This window comes from Desmodus rotundus, chromosome 1 (genome assembly GCF_022682495.2).
Source record: "Desmodus rotundus isolate HL8 chromosome 1, HLdesRot8A.1, whole genome shotgun sequence".
In the NCBI taxonomy this organism is placed as follows: Eukaryota; Metazoa; Chordata; class Mammalia; order Chiroptera; family Phyllostomidae; genus Desmodus; species Desmodus rotundus.
In genome coordinates this window covers 188,682,033-188,698,031 of record NC_071387.1, presented here as the reverse complement: position 1 = coordinate 188,698,031, position 15,999 = coordinate 188,682,033, and positions in this window count along the sequence as shown.

Here is a 15,999-nt window from a genome sequence, read left to right as displayed (position 1 = left end):
ACAGGGAAGTCAGGGAGGCCAGATGAAAGAAAGGTCCTGATGCTTTATTTACACTGAAAGTCAAAAATCAATGGCAATCCATAGCTGTCCCATGGTTTGTTTTTAATTGTCAGGCAGTCGTTTTTCCTCTTATTGTGTGATCCATCAAGAGTTTAGGTGGTCACAACTGGGCCCTTTCCTCCCAGATATGTAGGTTAGCAAGCTGGGCGTGCTGTAGTGGAAGTGCCTGTCTCTCGGAGATCCTCTGTCTAGCCCTTGAAATACAGGTCTGCAAAATAATTTCCTTTACCCAACTTTACCTCACTATCTTTTACTTTACTACTAGAAAAGGTGCCTGTTGTCTCTTGTTGGACTTCCTGAAGCTGCATACATTACTGATGGACAAATATGTCTTTTAATCTCTCACCCTATTGCTATGGCCCTTGTTCTGGTCCCCACCCCCTAGTCTCATCTTCACGTGTTTTCTAATTGGTCCAACTCTCCGTCGCCTTGTTTGGCTTGAATCCTTCCTATGCTAAAGCACCAGGATGATCTACCTAAAGTGTAAATGTGACCATGCCCCTCTTTGTGATCTAAGAGACCCAACTCCTTAAACGTGGCCCTTCATGGTGTGGCCCTCCACGAGTGGCTCTGCCTGCTCCTCCAGTTCCGTGTCCCACAGATTCCCACTTTACTCGTCAGCACTCCCAGCCTCATTCCCTTACACACTCTGTGCCATTTCTCACCTTTGTATCTTTTCTCCTGCTGTCTTGTCTGGACTGAATTCCTAGTTAGTCATTAGACAGGATCATTCTATACTTTAAGACTAATGTTATCCCACTTCTTCTGGGAAGCTTTTTCTGACATTTACCTGGTGCCCTACTTGGTTAATAGGTCCCTTCAATCCTCCTATGGATGATGCACACATTCCTAACATTATACTCATTGTATTATACTGTAGATATGTGTTTACATGCTTGAGGGAAAGAAGAAAAGTACTGCACGACTCACCATTGGCAACAGATAGAGGCTTTAGATAGTCTGTGGACACATGAGAGTTTTCCTTTAGAGACACTTCTGGAATGAGTTAGAAAGGTGTACTAATGAAATCAAAGCCAAGGCCCCTCTGAACCCAGGGATGAAACGGTAATCCTTCCCCCATTTCTATTCCAAATTGTCTTCAACCATGATATCTAATTCCGTTCATTCTGGTCTCTCCAGTTCCAAGATTCTGAGATGAAATTAAAGGACAACATTACTAAAAGTACAATAATACAATACAACATAGATACTCGAATTTGATATCCATATCTTCCCCTATTATAAATTTCCCAGCAGGAAATTAGAGTCTAAAGATTAAATCTCCTTGCTGGTTGAATTTCAAATATATGTAGGAATTAATGTCTGATTTTGCTTTCTGTGTGAGTTAAATATTCAAAGATCTTATAATCCCTTCATCCCTCAGTTTCTTATTCTGGCTGTTTTAGCCAGAGAGTTCTCCTTGTCTAGGTCAGTAGTTTGCACACTTTTCATCTCAGTACACCCTTAAACTCTGAAGAACTGTTAAGAACCCCAAAGTACTTGTCAATATTTATTATATTAGAAATTAAAACCAAGGCATTTAAAAATACTTATCAATTTACTTAAACCTAACAAAGTAAACTCAATTACAATTTAACATAGATACCTTATTTATTAAAACTAAATGATATTTTTCAAAACAAAAATATAGTGAAAAAGAGTGGCCTTTTTTCCTACATATTGACAAATATTTTTCACATTTGCTTTAAGAGATGACATCCGAATGCTCATATGCACTGCTATACTCAACATGGCACAGTGTGTTCCTTTGGCTGAAGAATCTGAAGAGACTCCAGCTTCGTACAGAGAGTCAGTTAAAAAAGGAAGGCGCATCTTCAAACCTGTCTCAGATAGTTGTGAACTTTCTTCCTTGATATCACACTAACACTTAACAAGTGCTAGTTTCTTAAAGATCAGTTTCCACGTGGAATCTGAAACCCTACCAGTGCACTTTTTATATTTTGTTACATTAAAATTCATTGCAATAAGTTACATTTTGAAAAGAACTTTTACCCATGCATAGTTTTGTTAATATTTTGTTCCATATTTTGGTTATTTTGGAAATAGTTTCACTGCATTAGGCAGATCTCCTGAATGTTGACGTATTTGACTAAACAATGTCAAAATCTCACGTTTGTTAATATCACTGCCCGTCTCATCAGGACGTTTCTAAGAGGAGGAAACGATCGGGCTCACGGGGGCAGACACACATTTTTAGGAATTCTGACTTTGGCTTGAAAGCTTGAACTTCATCTTTGTTGACAATTATCGCCTACTGTTCTGCTTTGAACAGACATGGTCTTTGTTCATTTTTGAGCAAATAGTTCCCAAATACCCAAGTTTAAATAACCATAGTGGCTCCTTTAAGTAAAAAGATGTTTACTTAAAAAAAAAGAAAGAAGGCACATTAGGTCAGAACTCAGATAATGGCACAGTGCCCGTTCTCAGGACAACCTTCACGCAGGGAGAAAGGGCCTCACGTGGACTTCTCGTTTCGGCATGTAGAATGTTAAAAGAACTTGCACCCGAGGGATAAGATTTAATAACATGAGTAATTTTTACAGTTTTATCAAGGACATTGGGAAAGGCAAGTGGATTTAAGATACTGGTTTTGAGTGTGCGAAGGATGCAGTGACTGCCAGTGCAGCTGTGGTCAGGCTGCCGAAAGCCGGCTCCGTACAACCTGCGCCTTCGCACCGTCAGCGCACACCAACAAATGGAACAACCCGTCCGATCTCACTCTTACACGTTAGCCGGTTTTGACCTTGCACACCCCCTGCAAGGGTTGTGGGCCATCCTTTGAGGTCCGTGGTCTGGGCCAGGGCCTGGGCGGGTTCTATCTAGAATGGGCATCACTCCTTTTAGGGTTCCGCAGTGGTACTAGTTCAACAAGAAGTCCCTGAATGCCTCTCTTTTTGTAAAGAGGTGAAAGGGTTAGTCAGACAAACACATTTCATAGCTCTGCTGGACACTCACCAAATGGAGGAAAACAGCCAATGTCCAACCTCAAGGGCAGCCCATCCCAGCAAACCTAGTTTCTGGGACTCAGGAAAGTAGAGCACCACCGGGAATAACAGAGAATAGCAGAAGTGTGAGAGAAGGTAGCTGGAAAAAAATCATTCAGCTTCTGTCTTCTCCAGACTGTGCTAGTTGTCTAGACTTCATGAGCTTTGAACTTAAACGTTTTTGAGAAAAAAATTCTCCTAGCAAAAACACTTACCCTGTGTGGGTATATCCACAGATGCATATCTCCAGTCTCAGACGGTGGTATTGGAGGCATCGCTGCCTTCTGACAAAGCTTAGGAATTTGAAATTATTCTGTAACCCTGATCACCAGCAGTTGATATTTCCATCTTTGCCATCCAATAGATCCCTAACCTATCAATCTGCACTTCCCATTTGCTTTGCCTGCTGGTGCCTGACACCAGCATTTAAATCCCTGACACTGAGAACCTCACTCAGTGTTCTGTGGCACAGATGGAATTCCCTAGCACTGTCATTTAAGAAGAGCAAATATGTCCTGCCCTTCCAACATCTAAGAGGCTTTTTTCTCCATGGTTGAGTCACTGACTTAGCCATGTCTGTTTAGAAAAACCTGCACCTGTGTAGGTCAAGGACAAGCTGTAGCACCTATATGCAGATGCTGCCCTCCCCTGCTAATGGCCCACAGCTTTTCTGAGGCCTGCAGGGCCAGTGTTGACTCACAAAGGTCCCACAAGGCACCAGTGTGGGTTGTTTGGCTGAGGTGCCCTTGCTGCCACCATTGGAGCCCTTGTTAATCCCTGCGCTGCCCTGTTTTTTTGCTGAGGCCCATGAACCTTCTCAGCTGTGCAAGTGACCCTGACTATCAGTGGCCTGTGGACAAAGCTGGAATAAGCAGCAGTCACTTACCAAGGTCAAAATACTATGTAGTCTAAGCATAACGCTTTTGCCCAGCCTGCAGCACTTACGTTCCAACTGCACAATTGAGTTTACCATTTAGGAGCCTCTTCAGAGTTTTGAGGTCAAAACTCCTGCTCATACAATCTGAGGCTCAAAGCTACTTCCCAGGCTCAATCACTCTACACATAATTTACTCCTTCAAGATTTTACTCCTTGTCTTTCCCCTAAGATTACTGACTTATTGTGCCAGATATTGGTACATTTGAGGTTATATCCCCAATTACAAAACCCACCCCCCATGCCTTAGTCCATAGGAACTGGGGCTACTTCTTAAAGACTAACAATGGGAAGGGGCAGAACTAGTGGAAGGAATGGAAGGGAAAGAGAGGAGAGAGAAGCAAAAAGCTCGTCCAGATTCTCCTTCCAAACTAAGCCATTGCTCCAAGATGCCCTAAGTCCTCTGGGGAGGAGGAAGTAAGGGGACAGAGAGAAGCCTGGAGTGTTTCACTAATGGGCTTCCCTTCTCTTGAAAGAAAACACCAGGATGGAGCAGGAGTATTATCTTGCAAACATCTTAGCTTAGCTTCTTACTCACCACTTATTACTTTAATTTCTATAAGGTAGTTTTCTGGTCTTTAAAATGGAGGTAGTAATATCTACACGGAATGATCACTAGAAGGGGTAGAGATAATGAATGTAAAGCTAGCAGAGGTGCACACAGTTGGCCCAGAGTGGAGAGAAACATGAACAATGGATATATACAAGACAGGTGTGTGGTCAGTACTACAATAGAGGAAAAAGTCAAGTGCTCTACAAGTCCAAGTGAAGAAAAATTTAATTTTCACATGGGCTTGGGTGGGTGTATGATTTCACAAGAGGGGTGGCTCTGGAGTTGAGTTTTAAGATTTCATAAGAGTCTCTCCATCGTTCAGTTCACTTGATGAGCACGTGGTCTTGATCATCCACTGTCTTAAAGGCCCTCAGATTCCAAACAAAGATGTAAGAGATAAGTAACAGGATTCCTGAATCTGTCAACCCAGTTGGAGAAACACTACACACAGGCTTGTGCACACACAACACAGACACGAGAGAAATTCCAGGAACGTATCTGCAAAGTCGTGCAAAGCATACACACTTGGTTTGGGCAGAGAATGCAGGAGAGTTAAGTCCAGAAGTGCTCATCTGAAATGCTCTCCTAGGAGCTGAGAGCTTTAATATGAAGAATAAATCAGAAAGAGATGGGGGAATGGGAGAAATGTTTGAAAACAAGATCACTTAAGACCTCTGCACAAGATAGAAAAGCAGTGAATGTAGCCAGAATAAGGAAGGCTTATTGAAGGAGGCTCCTTTGGAGAAGCTTGTTCTTAGGGAGGCACCCAGGTTAGGTTGAAGGATTCACATGGGAATCAAAGAGCAGTAGGAACATGTGGTTTGAGAACAAGCCGTTTTCTAATTCCATGGAGCCATATTCCTCCCACCAGGATATTCCTCCTTATATACAAAATCTTTAAGATCATAGTTTTATCACAATTGTTAAGTCCATTTAGTAAGTCTGCTAATGACCCAGGACCCATTTCATTTAAGGATAGAAAGAGACCGTGACATGATGTTCCCATAATACATAATTTATGATTTCATGAACATGTTCTAAAGTAGGTAAAATGAAGTTGGAAAATCAACATTATTTCATAATCTACACTTATGCTTATTTTGTATTTCAACTCATGTAGGAATAATTCAGTGAAAGAAATAAGCAATTTCCTGGCCTACTTAATGGATGGAAATATATTTAATGGCCTCCAACATCTTGGCTTTAGTTAGGTTTCTTGTCTGAAAGACAGTAAATGGCATGGTCTCAGCTCAGGAAAGGGCAGCCCGTGGTCTGTGCCATCCAGAATGAAGCTGTTGACCAGGGTCTCGTCCGGGAGTGGGAAAAGAATTCTCACCCAGTGAGAGAGGAGCCTCGCCCCCCACTGGCCATGCTGCCCAGTAGAGAGCTTGCGTCAGTGAACAGAAGTGTCAGTTTATTCACCATTGAACGCTTAGTCTCACTGAAGCACAAATAAATTAATTCATATCTTGAAAGTTCATGACAGGAAAAGGAAGTAGGGTGCAGCACAGAAAAAGAGTGCTCTATGGTACGGTGGTTTGGGTAATGCAAGGGTTGAATCAGCTCTTCCCTGGCCCAGGGGTGCCCCTCAAAGCCACATGCAGCCTGCATGCAGGCACGTGCTCCAATGACCCACCAATGTTGGGGAAGAAGGTAATCGGGAGGTAATTTTGCCACTTTTTAAAAATAATTCCCTTATGCAATGAAAGTGGAAATGTACAGAGAATTGACTGGGGTGTGGGTTGTCTCCCGTGGCCTCAGGACAGAGGAGAGCCAAGGGCCCCCCTGAGGCCCGGTCTTGTGCTATTGTCCCTACTGGCCCCATGGAAGGGCCAGTCCCATAGATTCCAGGGTGGTATCAGACGCCAGCTAAACCAGACTCACTGCATTTTGTCCCCCCAAAGTAGTATGGGTCTATGGGAGTGTTTCATTACTGAGCTCCATTCCCAAAACCTGCAAATTGCTACTGTGTGTTTTGTAAGGGTGACATTAAAACTAGTAGACTTTTGTCTCTCCCACTATGAGAGTAGGCTTCTATTCAATGTTCTAAATGCTACCTGATTAGCTTGATAGGGTTGTAGCGACCTCCAGAGGTGTTCTGTTTGAAACCCAGGGTATCCGACAAAATGTACATTTCTCTCTTTTTTATGAAATAGTGCATAGGGACAAGTTCATCGTAATCCTGATTTGACAGCAAATTTGTCTGTGTAATTAATTACCCTGTCTTTATCCCTACTTCCCCATCCTGGCTCCTGTGCCCTCCTTCCTTCCATCGAATGGCAAACCTTCTGTTGGAAGACAGAAAATAAGTCGGTAGGAAAGGGTCTAACTGGGTGTCTGAGGGAGGCTCATTTTTATACACTGGTTTCCCTCACTTGAGGAGTGATACCATGAAGCGCAGTGGCTTGTAGCTGACACCGTGATCTAGTTATTTCTGTTTGCAGACATGCAACCAGAGACCACATGGAGACAACCAACTCGGCTGGGTCAGTTCTTCCCTATTGGGAAAATTTCCCCGGGTGATTTGAATAATGCAAAAGCTGAACTTTCAGAGACCTCCCTCCCAGAAGGCATCGGGCTGAGGAAGAACTGTAGGGACTGCTGTACGAGCCCTGCTTGGAGGCAGGTGCTCCCCACGCTTTCGGGTGCATAGATTCTTCCAGTAATATGACTGTCAACAGGTGTGATCAGAAAGGGCTTCCGAGCAAGACGGGTGGAATGTGGAAACGCAATGCCACTGATCCAGCAAATCCCCGTCTTCCTGGGTGCCTTCTCTGGATGCCATAAACCACTGGCTCAGACCCCCGTGGGCAGAAGGCCAGCGTGACAGATGGTGAGGCGAGCCGGCAGCTGCCCAGAGATGGAGGCTGTATCTGGAGGGCTGCACTGGGGAAGGGCAGGCTGGACTAAGCTGTTTTTCAGGCTGAGCTCTTCTGCAGAAGTTGGAGGAGGCACAGCTGAAGCAGCTGGTCACTAACTGAACATGTCAGTCGAGAGGCTGGAGGCATTCTGGCACTGTGTTTTGACCTTGCTTAATTCTAAGAGGTGGCAGGCAATGCAGTCCAATGATTCTGATCTTCATTCCGATTCTTGTCTTCATTAGGGGTGGGGGCGAGGTTCTAGGCAGGAGGACTGGACACAGAGGAAAAGGGTGAAGGCAAATTACAGCAAATTTCAGAACAGGTTGTATGTCCTGGTGGATTAACTGACATGGAGTGGCAGCATGTCTTTCTGTCTAGTGTCCTGGGGGAGAGGCTTGGGGAGCAGGGGCCGAGCGCAGGTGCGCGTCTCTGAGGCCAAGCCTTGAGGAGTGGCTGGTGTCTGTATTGGAGGCCAGGCACGGAGAAGGAGATGGAAGCTGACACACGCGTCTCAGAAGCGGCAGTTGCTGTCAGGTTCAGTTTGTGGAGCTGAGAGGAGCTGCACCAGGCTGCAGACGATTGCCTGGCCTCTGTCTGGGCCCTTCCTGCGCTTCGTGGCATTGGAATCGAGCCTCAGCCCCTCCGCATGTCTTGCATCACTGTTTTAAGAATGTGAGGCCCTTGGCACTGACTGTCGTGCTCTTGGCCTTTGGGTCAGATGGAAAAAGTTTTGTTCTAGTATTCGCTTGGATGTTTCCTCCTGAACAGGGCACTGAGGGAATATGGCTAGGGAAATGTGCCATTAGGGATTTGTGTCATGTTAAAGAATAATTACTAGGCATTTAACACATGTGCAGGCATGGACCAGAGGCTAAAACAGGGATTTTAAATGTATGTTAGTTAGCTAACCAATTAATTAATTAGACAAGTATCTATTAGACACCTACTATGTGTCAGGCACTGTGCTGAGCATTGAGGATACAGCAGGGAAAGAAAGTGAAAATTCTTGGAGCTTACACTATAGTTGGGGGAGGTTCAAAATAAACAAAATAAATGGGTTAAGTAATGAAAGCCTGGACTCTAGCCACACAACACTGCACTGAGTTCAGATCCTGATCATCAAAACCACTTGGTCATTGAATGATGTTAGGCAAGCTACTTAATTTCTCTGCACCTCAGTTTCCTTGTCTGTAAAATGGTATCAACAGAGAACCCTCCTTGCATTGTTGCCGTGAGGGTTAAAGGAGAGAGTATGTGCGAAGCTCTTAGAACAAACACAGCATATGCGTCCTGAGGAGGGTTTGCTACTATGGTGTCAGCATTAGGGTGGCAATTCTCTAGAGAAAAATGAAACTGGAAACTTCGGCTAGAGCCATTTGGAAAGGTCTCACTGAGAAGGGGACATTGGAGCAAAGACCTGAGAAGGGGAGGGAGGGAGGTATGAAACCACCTGAAGGAAGAGTTCAACAGGTAGAAAAGGCTGCAAGGTCAGAAGTTCTTGTTCAGAGGGAGTCAGGCATATTGGAAAAAAAAAAAACAGAGGGAGGCCATGCCCCTTTGTGACTGCAAAGGGGGTGGCAGAGACAGGCCATGTAGGGTCCTGTAGGTCACTGTAAAAATAAATATTGCTTTCCCAGCGGAGGTGACTTCCTGGAGGTGATTGCTGACAACTGTGAGGTTTTACAGGGTCCAGCACAAATCATGCCCCTTGTTTTTATTACAAAATCATAAGCATGTAATTCTGTGACATAACCATATCACACTCAGGCACACCATATGACACCTTAGGTAAAGTGTTCAAATGAAAATTATAAATTATTACACCCATATTATTACCCTACCAACCACACTCACGCAGGCCTTACTTCTGCCGGGTCCTGTATATTCAGAGTCCGTGGGATACAGTTTAAAAATTCCTCCACTCTGTGTTTAGTATTTGGTCTACTACTCTGCGATAGATGCTTAAGTCCTTGAGTTTCCTACGGAGTCTATTCCTTTTTATGAGCAAATAATAATTTAACATCAATAAAGGAAAAATGAAAGAAAAAAGTGACCCATGATTGTCACCTTAGCAAAATAAGTCTTTTGATTTTATCACATTTCATTCTGGAAACTTTTAAATAAAAACAGGGATAGTAATATCTCCTTTCAACGTTGCTGATAATGGAACAAATATTAGACTATGAATGGGGGTGTGGATCCTGGTAACAAAACCCCTTCCCAGAATCTACATGTCCAGAGGCTAGGGGCCCTCGTGTGGAAAGATGCACAATCAGGTCCACGGTTGGGGTTCAGGAATAAATAATGCTTTCGACGAGGAAGGTCTAGATGCAGCCAGGTTGCTGGGCGGCCAGGGGTGGGGTGGGGTGGATGGGGAGGACAAGCCACCGAGGGGAAAAAGTCACTGAATGATAAAAGAAAATCGGGAATCCCCATTTTATAGAAGAGCAAACCAAGATTTTGAGAGTGATTTAAACACTGTTTCCGTTCACCCTTGTTTGTGGTCACTTCCGCCCAGATAACACCAAGGAATTTCTGAGTACCAGGGGGAGCTAATCCAAGGCCAGAGGCCTGAGAAGTGGAGTCAGCCTCTGCGGTGTGGTGTCCATGTGTCTCTGAGCCTCACGGATCCCCAGAGGCCACCCGGACAGACCTGAGAAGGGCCTGGCTCACACTGACCAACCCCACCGTCACTCCCTGAAATCTTTGGGTGCAGGGAGTGAACTTTGCAAGGCACTGGGATGCCTGTGTAAGCCAGAGAGGCTTGTTTGAGGCTTACTTAGTTGACACTTGGGGACTCAAACTAAATGATAATTAGAAATAATCCACACAATAGGTGCCTGACACACAAAAGATGCTCAATAAGATGGAAGCCATTATTTCTATGTTCTGCTTCTTATGTTTTCATTTAAACACAAGCCAATGCCATTGCCAAGACTCACTGGATGTAGGTGACAATTCACAGTAACACATTTTTATTGTGCACTAGCTGGGCTCCCTACAGGGCAGGGGCTGACATTTAATTAGATTGATATCTAATTTGTGGGGACGTGAAGAGTGTTCCCGCATGAATAGAATTGAAGGCTATGTTAAGTGGCAAAAGGGCACGCTGTCACAGTGAGTGGCCCAGTCTGATTGCTCCTCAACATGCCTTTGGCAGTGGAGATCTTTCTTAGTTCCTGTGGGAGTGTCCAGCTACTCTGGTGATTCCTTGAGTTACTCAGTAACCTTCTTTAAAAATGCTTCATTTGTTGTTGAAAATAGCCAGAGTGGTTTCCGCTGGTAGCAATCAAGAAGGCTGACCAATATCTTATACTACTAGAGTCACCAGCTTCTCAAGGGTACAAACCATGTCTTCTTCATCCTTTATTCCTCCAGAGTCCGGTCCATGATGTGTTTACAATAAATGTTAAATCCAAATGAACAAAGTTCAGTCTAATCTTCGTGAACCCGTAAGAAACCATTTGTGAGTGACGCAGATCCTGGCCCGCAGGATCCTGTGTTGTGGCGGCAATAGACAAATACACACGGACTACCGAGTCCTGTGGAGGAAAAGGGACACATGGCTACTCTCTCAAGAGGAGAGGGCCTGACCCTTGCCTTGACAGGCTTTTATTGCTTTTCTGGGCACATTACATTGAGGATGATCCTCATTTACTGTGCACAGGTTCCTTTAGGCTGTTACAGAAAACAAAGGAGAGGGTGTTGCTAATTACATAAAAGAGGAAGGATATTTGCAAATGTAAAGGGAAAAGTGGTTAAACTGATTACACTCCTCCTTGGAAGGTTTAGCATAGATTTTAGGAAGTTACTTTAAAGATACGCAGTAAACGTTTGCTGCGTCAATTCAGGGTGAGGGAGTTTTAGCAAGAAGCAAGTCTTAAAGCGGCCTAGGTACAATCAGGTCCCTTAAAGGGCCTGATTCCCCTTGGGAGAACCTATCCGTTGGTGTGGGTCCTGTGTGCTGGACCTCACTCCCCACTGGCCTTTCTGAGTGGGAGCTGGGCCCACGCCATGCGGAACGGTCTCCTACAGTGAGAACTTGTGTAGATCAGATGTAGTGTTTTCCAATGATGCATAATACATCTTCCATTTCATAGTATGCCATTCTCTCATATAGGATATATTAATTAGACTGTCAACATAATATTTGTGGCTGTAGTTATCCTCTTAAAGGTGCTGAAGAGAAACATCTTTAAAGTCTGATGTCATCTACCTCCAGACCAAGCCAAGTTTTCCCTGGCGAGATGCACTGAGTTCGATGCAAATAGTGTTGGAGCCAAATGCATACACCCTCTCTCTTCCTCATTAATTCCCTCTCCTACTCTCTCCACCTCACTTCTCCCTTCCCTGCCCCTCCTCTTCCACTTGCGTTGGCAGATTGCTGATTTCACGGAAACCAGTGTGGAGTCCCAGACTCCTGGCTCCCTGTAGGCACCGCATCCTGCTAGACTGCACACTCATTACAGGACGTGCTGAGTCTAGACACTCACCATCCACATCGTCTTATGCCCACAAGACCCACAATGCACATCATCTCAATGAAAAGTTCTTAGACCAAGAACAAGGGGGAGCAGAGAAAGTAAATGCACATCAGCTACTCCCTGCTCTTAATTGTATTTCTCTGTATCTACCGGACAAGGCCCACTTCCTTTCCCTGTTTCTCCCTTCCTCCCACTTTCCACCTCTTCCGCCATCCCTTCCTCCCCCATCCTCTCTTTCTTTTTTATTTCAGATAGGGGAAATAACCATTGTATGATAGCAGAAAAGGAAAAGGAGAGGTGGGGGCTGGAGAGAGGAATGATGAAGAAAAGAGTGGCAAGAAGGAAGTGAAGGCGGAGCATACCCACCTGATCAAAACTTTTTTGATGTTGAAGGAAAGGTCTGAAGTCTGTCAAGAGATGCACTAAGAAACAAGGGACCAACTGGCAGAATCTTCTCCCAGGGAATTCACCAATGAGCAGTTAAGCCATAATTTGCATATTCCACTTGATTTTCTCCTCATCTGCTTCCAGTTTTGAGCAAGTGATAGCAATGACTTGGATCCATTAATATGCTAGTAACCAGTGGAAATGCACCCCTCTCCTCTAAGCCTTGATTTTTACCTACCACTGGCTGATTTCTCAAAATCTCATTCAGAGAAGCAGCTGGATTACACTGGGGGAAAAGAATTGCCCCTACTAAATCTTGATGTAAAAATGACAGACTATCCAAACTGACAGGCCATAACATCATGTAAGTCAACCCTTCCCTTTATAGATTAAAAAAAATGAGAGAGATACAGACACTTGGAACACCCAGCCCTGTGACAGAAGAGCCCAGAATAGAGAATTTTCCACTGAGTCATGATAAGAGTGGCAAGGAGGATAAAGTCAAAGAGGAAGAGAAGATGATTAGGTTGGGAAGCTTGTGTTAATAATTCATTCTGTATTTGTGTTGTTCAGAATTTGAGAATGCTTTTTGATCAATTATTCATGGCGGAAGAAGGTAAAGACAACATCAGATGCCATAGGATATCTGATCCGACCCTTCTGAGAAGAACCATTTCCTGGGTCTTATGAGCATAGTGCAGTGAAATTAGTCCATCAAGGGTCTTTGAATATATTCCGTGAGCGTCTTCCATAAACATCCTGAAATATCCTAGAGGATAAAGGCAGCATCCGCCTCAAGGGAATGTTATGCATAATAAGCATGAAGAATGTTTGCTACTTGAAGTTAGGTGATGACCCCTCTCTGAGAGGATCATAGGTGAATGTGAAAACTGGGTTTCTGCAAATCACAAAGGCCAAAGACGTGCCTCCCAGCAAGTGAGGGACATTAATAAGAACAAGATAGGAAATCATTACTGATGAGCTGTACTGTTTTAACACCTAGTTCACCTCCATTTAACTGGTAGGTGCTTACAAAAAGGCTTGATGAACAAAGGGTGAAAGAATGATTGAATTAATGAAAGAAAGCTAGTACGCACTTTCAAGGAACAGAAGACAAATCTCAGTATGTAAGGCAAGATTATCTGAAATGCTAGACATACATTCCGCCTTTTTGGTTGGTTTGTTTGTTTTAAGGCCCTTAGTCTAGGGAGATTGTGGACTGAATTTGAGACTAAAAAGAGTCACCCTCAAGTCCTATCAGATTGAAGTTGCATATATAACCCCTCTACTGCATGGGTAAGGTACACGACGCATACCCAGGGCTGTGTGTCAAACGAAGTTGATTAAAATTTTAACAGCAAGTAATGTCTCTTAGAAATAGAAGTCTTTATGGAAGGGTAAAATGATTTAACTTGGGTTGGGCATGGTGTCTAGAACAGATGTGAATATTTTTTCTTTCTGACTTTTAGGTTACCCAAACTAAAGAAAATAATTCCAAAAGAGCATTTGTAGATTTCTGCTTAAGTAGTGCTCAAGGCTCCAGAATAAAAGAATGAAAAAAAATCTTGGGGTTGAGTGAATTATATATAATATATATTTAAAAATGAACAGACAAATGTCTGTACATAATCATATCACTTAGGCTAGAAGAGGTTTTTCTTGAAAATAAAATGGAAAACAAGCAGCAGGATAATAGTGTGGTTTCCGAAACTGCGCTATGGTTCTGTTTTATTTGTCGGCCTGCACAGGAAATGCAAGTAGTCACCCAGCCAGCTTGCACTGGCCTCTGTGTCCACGGTCCCTCCATCCACCCCAGCCTCCTCCCTCATTCCCCCAACCAAATCAATACCTTTGTGAATACTGTGTTGGAACTCAGCCAGGAATATCTGAAAATGTCATCTCACGTTGCCTCCAACTATAAGGAGGAAATTATTCAGACGACTAATGCTCCGTAGGGCAGCATGTGAAATTGATCCTTTGGCAAGAAACACCTCATGTAACTTAACATAGCAATTCCCATAAATACCAATGTGATTATCAAGCAGGAGTTAATTTACCTATTTATCAAAACTAGACAAGTGGTTCCGTGTACATTTTTGTGTCATTGTTATGTTTAATATGTGTGTATCTTGGAGTACTCAAACCAACCATGACATAAATTACACTAATGAAAGTGCTTTGTCAAGCTTGCAATGTTCTTGATGAAACACCTCCCTTGTTAGATTTTGTTTTGAGTACTTGCCTTTCAGGTAAAATTATCCTCTGAATTGAATTTTTCTCTCTTTCTTGGCTAAGTGGAATTCTCTTTTCAACAGAAAGATTTACAATATTCCCTTCTGTGACCTGACTATATTTTAATGCTTTAAAATTGTGGAATGTGTGTTTCAAACTATTGTTTTCTTATTATTTACCTAAAACATCTGTAAAGTGTTCTCTCCCTGGGATGGCGTTTCTTGCATTCCTCTGTTCATTCATACCTTCATCTGTTTGTTAATTCAATAGATATTTCTTGAGCGCCTGCTTTGTGCCAGATTCAGGGTTCTAGGCAATGGGTGTCCACCAGGAACAAAAACAAACCCTAGGTAATGATAAAGGTCCCAGGTGAGGATAAAGAGGGTAGTTCAGTGGATGAGAGAGGTATTGGGTAGCAGTGCCAACTTAGAGAGGGTTGTCAGGGAGGGTTTCTCTGGGGACATAACACTTGAACAGAGACCAGGATGACGTGGGCAATGAACCAAGCAGATGTCAGAGGGGAGAAGGGTTGAAGCAAACAGGACATGTCAGGAAAGCCCTTGACCGTAGAACACGATGGCCGTTTCTGGAGAAAGTGTGTATGGGCTCCTCTTTACCTTGTAAGAACAACTATCTGAGTTATTGGCCATGTGGAATTAATTGCTTCCTGATTTTGAATAGAATGCTTGTTCCATTGACCATATATTTTGGTAAATGTGGCTGTTTCAGGATGTGAGAAACAGTTATTTAAAATTTGGAGAGAAAAGCGGTGGATGAGAGCCTTGGCATGGGCTTGCCCTGGCAGCGGAGATGACTGAGACAAAGTGATGAATGATTAATGCCTATGTGATGATTGCATGAGGAGGTTTCTGAAACGTTTCATGTGAAAATAATTAAAATAACACTTTTCTCTAATCATTGTCAAGCATGTAAAGATCTGGCTATAAAAGGCTTCACTGGGTTTGGGGAAAGGCAGTCCTCTCCCTCACCCCCCATAATAATTAGTCTAGCTGTACAGTTTACTCTGTGGCTTTGTGTACGTTTTTTTGTGAACTAAATAGAAGGCAGTTATCATAGCTTGCTTTTAGCAGTCAGAATTTTATAGGTGGTTGGCTGCTCTCTATAGACATGCCACAGGAAGAATGCCTGATGGGTTCAGATTTTCTCTATCCATGACATCAAGTTCATACAGCTGGCTGCAGTGTGGCTGAATCAAGCAGTTGGGTTTGTCAGATCCCATCCATTCTAACCCTGAATGAGGTTAGATCCCATCTATTCTAACTCTAATTACACATGTAGCAGCTGAACCAATCCAACTGTACTCCTTTTGGGGTAGTTATCCATATGTCTCCTTCCTCATCACCACGGCAACTTCTTTGCCTTTCTTAAAGATCTGAGTTCCTGGAGTTCCAGTCAAGGTGGTGAAGTAGTATATACATTGAGAAAAGAAAGAAGGAAAGAAAGAAAAAAAGATCTGAGCCGA